We start from the raw sequence: 4,893 nt of genomic DNA on the forward strand, positions 1-4,893 counted from the left end.
TGCTACTTCCAAAGAATCGCCTCTCTCATGCCCAACGCGTGACTTATTTCTTGTTGTCAATGGCATTTGGCAAGCTCGGAGCAAATGACCTATACCACCGCAGTTGTGACATGTCATGTTGACTGCGAAACATCTTTCTGCTGAGTGATAGACGCTATTGCACCGAGTACAGCGTTCCGGAACCTGAGAGTTTGAACCACGCCAGACCGTTCCTCCTCTCATAGGACGTTGACTCCATCCATCACGAATATTTGATCTTTGAAATGATGTGCTACCAAATCCTGAAATCGGACGTTTTGCACCATAACGCGAAGGTCCAGCTACAGCTTGTACTGCATTTACCGAAACTAAAGTTGTTTCCACCGCTGCTTGTTTCCGAGAAACGTATTCTTCATTTAGGCGTATCGTTCCGATTTCCCGAACCTTGTCGATTAGATCTGCAAGCGTTGCTTTCCGACTCATCATTTTGAGCGCTGCGATTCTCACCTCCTTATGTCTTGCTTGTTCTGCCACCGTACTCAAAATCTCCTCAAACTGCTTTCCTTCCGGATATTCGCACTGTCTAGCCGCTAATCCAACTCGTCTGATGAAAGTCACGTCCGCTTCCTTTGGCTGCTGAGTCATGAGTGCCAGCTTTCTACGTTGTAACAAGACATCAGATGTGGAAGCGAAATACTTCTTAAGGCGAAACATGGCGTTAGAATATGGCTCCGATTGATCATCAGGGGCATCACTGGGTGATTCTGTTGCTCGATATAGTTCGAGCAGCTTCTGACCTGCCTTCACCTTGAACACAACGAACCGTGTATCTTCATCAGTTATTCCTGCTAATGTTAACGAATCCGTCAACAGATCTTGCCAAGCATCGAAATCTACTCTCGAAATATCTTCGCCTTCCACACTAGCCTTGCACTCTGGGACATTAATAGATGAAACAGACATCTGATTCATTGATGACACGAAACGTGAAAGTTCGATTGTCTCACTTCGGTGACCACCCTGTTGTTTTGTACTGCTTGGCCCCAGGTCGTTACCGAATTCCACGCTGTTTATGTCGTCACAATCGCTTCTAGCGGACATTAGACTGCTCTGTAGAGAGCGGATTGTTTCCTGTGCCTTTATTAGTTCTTCCGTTAAAATGGCATTGCTGGATTTAGCCTCTGACAGACCTTGAATAGCAGCCTCCAATTTAGTTTTCTTTTTCCTGAAATTTCGAATTTTCTCGCTTGAACTAAAAATCTTTCATATTTTTCGATAAATATGTAAAAATTGAGTCGATATGTGATAACAATTTCCCTTCAGTCGTTTCCTCTTTTTTTTGCATCATTACTGCTCTGGCTTTTCATGAATACAAAATGGCTCACCTTACTTTTCACCGTTTTATCTCTGGCTTACCTAATTCTTTTGCCAGGAATACAAAATGGCTTACCTTATTTTTTTTTGCCAATTTTATTAATTTTTCGTTTTATATCTGGCTTACCTCAATTCTTTTGCCAGGAACACAAAATGGCTCACCTTGTTTTTTTTGCCAATTTTATCGATTTTTCCAGTTTTACCTCTGGCTTACCTTTTTTTTTGCCAGGAATTCAAATGCGTCTTCAATTTTTCAATTCAATTGTAATCGCATTCGACTCACTCTTCAATTCTTTTTAACTTCCTTTACTTGTTATACTTACTTTGGGGGAGCGTTATCTGCGCCATTGTCGTGTTTGTTTCCAATTTCCATTTTTATTATTTTTTTAATTACTCCGTCTTTACAACGCGTGTTACCGCACCAAATATCGTATACTGAATGACGCGAGAAACCAACCTCAATCACGCAATGCATTAAAATTCTCTTTCTCTTTTTGTTGCAAAGCCCTGTCGGATTCTTTTTCTCTTTCGCACCTGTATGATTTAATAACTTGATTCTTTTATTTTCTTGCATACTACGCAACAACTTGCGTTCGTCAATCGCATACAATTTTGCGTTTCCTTACACTGTAATCTAAATATATATATTTGTGTGTTATTTCATCCACACTTTCAATACTCCGAACTGAAATCCAAAAGGTATTTCAAATAATGGTGTCGAACATAATTCTTCAAATTTCATACAATTTAAACCGACTCATCACATTTCCCACACCACCATGGAACGATCGCACCATCGAACCTTTCCAGCACACCTCCTGCAGCGCTACGATGTTGAAATTGCGGGCTCTCAATATTTCCGAAAGAATTCGGGTACTCGCAGAAAATTGAGAGACTTGCAAATCCATGTTCCGAGTTTCCAATCTATAGTCCGTGTTCTTTGCGTGGGTCTAGTCCGATTGTCCTGTCTCGAATTTCTTTGTGAATTTTCCTGTGCATTTTATTTTTACGGATGGCTTGCAGGGCCTGCACCAACCCCCTGTCTCGCTGGAGGACCGTCGTGCACAGCTCTTTTTAGAGTCCTCGCTGGCACGAAGACAGTGATCAGCCGCCCCTAACATGGAGATCAGACGCTGTTTTGAGCCGCACCTCCATGGTGAACAGACGCTCGGATAGGCCCCCTTCCCTGTCAGCATACGACCAAGATCCCACCGGTTGGTTACCCGATCTTCACTATGGTTACTCGTACCTCATCCGGCACCACGGGGAGATAGGGATAGGAGTTACTGGATAGGAAGCTAAGGACCACGAATGGGGTCTATTTTATGCCTGTAGGTACGCTTAGTCCAGTCATTTACTAACCTTAAATGAAAATGTGAAAAGGAATAAATAAGAAAAAAATGGTACTTACGCATTTACCACCGCAGCACAGTTTTCATCATGAATTTATTATTTCGAGATGAAATTTATTCTGAGATCAATGTAATGGGGGCGAAGTCCCCATTTAACGAGGATAACGCAATCCGAGCCGGCCGCGGTGGCCTCTCGCAAGGAAACCTGTGTTCCACCGATTGCTCGGTTTGTTTGAAACATAGGAGACGATCCTTTAGTCAGGTCAGCATACCTTTACCTGGTGCCTTACGTTTGTCCGGTTAATTATGCGTGTCATGTATTTTGATCTCACAATAAATTTTATTGCGAAGTAAAAATTCATAATAAAAATTGCACTTCAGTGCCATACGTACATACGTATCCAAAATTGTTAACTTTCATTTAACACGCTCAGGCCGCGTCAGTCACCGGTGACTAACAGTATAAACTATGATGAAAAATGTAGAAATTTATTTTTTTTTGGAGAAATTTCGCTGCTTTCGAGTAGAAATACCTTCTTACGATAAGAAAAAAAAAAATTCCATTGAGTAAATTCTAATATTCCAGTATAGCGCTTCGCATTGCTGTACTACGATATCAACGCGTAGCCTGACGGGAAGCCGCTATAAAACCGCGTGGCACGCAACGTGTTAGGTAAACGGGCTGCGTGTTATAAAACTGCATTATTTCACTTTTCATTATTTTGTAAAGGATTTTATTCAAAGCCACTATTTCTCAAATTGCATTACCCACGAAAAATACTTTTTGAATGGAAATGAACGTACGAAACAAATATGATCTTCATATAACTTCATATAACTAATTCTTTCGGGTAAGTGTCGCATTCGGGTAGATGTTACATTCGGGTAAATGTTACATTCGAGTATATGTCGCATTCGGGTAAGTGTCAGTTCGGGTAGATGTTACTTTCGGATAGCTGTCGCATTCGGGTATTTGTTACATTCGGGTAAGTGGAATTCGGTTGAATGTCTTCCTGGTATTTGTCTTTCGGGTGAGTGGGTTTCGGGTAAATGTGACACAATCCTTCACTACCACCACCCTAGATAAAATTCGGAACGAAACAGCTATCGATGGAATCTTAGGCCAGGCGCAAATTGAGACGCGTATAGCGCGAGCATCTTGGCGCGATCTAGCGCCTGTTTTTGTGGCTAATGAAAACAGATAGAATTGGCCAGATGACGTGAGATGGTGGAGCGCTCGTGAGACACGATTCGCGTGATGCTGTGGCTGAATCACAGTTTCTCGTGCTGGTCGTGCCGGTTGTGGTGGTTGTGTTGGTGAACAATCATATAGCGCCGTGAGTCTGATACTGTATGGTTGTACAGGTCAAGTGGTTGTGTTAGTAAATAAATATATCGCGCAACTCTGTGTGAATCAGATATTGTATGCGAGTGGCACGTTATTTACACTAAACTGCGACTCAATATGCGCTCCCCCACGCTACATTTGCGGCACGTATGAGTCGTGTTGGTAGTCTCGTGTTCGCTTACGAGCGCTATACGTTTCTCAATTTGCGCCTAGCCTTAAGGGGGAACTCAAGTCTAGAAAATAAAAGTATTTTTTTCATATTTCTGAAGTTGAGTGTATACACTCAAGAATATACCCTAGAAATGACTTTTCGAAAATCTGTCCGCCGATGCAAATAAACTTTGAAGTTCTAAGCCCCTATAATACAATAAAAAAATTAAGATTATTTTTTTCGGGGTTTCTAAAATTAGTTATAAATTCCGATGTCGAACTTAGTTCTTAAATTTTTTGTCGAGTGTGTTTTGAACTATGATATGTAATGTAAATAAGAACACCGCGTAAATTCAAATCCATCTGTAATTCGGAATCATTTCCCACTTAAGCAGGGATGCCAGGTGGTGTTATCAGATAACTTGACGGTGCGAAAAAATATTTACAAGCATATAGAACTAAATTTTATAAAAAAAATAACTCAATCTTATAATTGTTCAATAAATCTTATCCTGATTATTTTGTTCTATAACTCATATGCTTTCAATTGTCTTCAACATGTTCACAAAATTGATATCTTCAACTGAATTTGAGTGTCTTTTCCATCTGGCATCCCTGCATATAAGCAACGCATATCATTTTCACTGGGCCTGAGTATTAAACGTCACAAATTTGCTAACTACAATCACA

Source organism: Toxorhynchites rutilus, chromosome 2, assembly GCF_029784135.1.
Source record: "Toxorhynchites rutilus septentrionalis strain SRP chromosome 2, ASM2978413v1, whole genome shotgun sequence".
NCBI classification, from domain to species: Eukaryota; Metazoa; Arthropoda; class Insecta; order Diptera; family Culicidae; genus Toxorhynchites; species Toxorhynchites rutilus.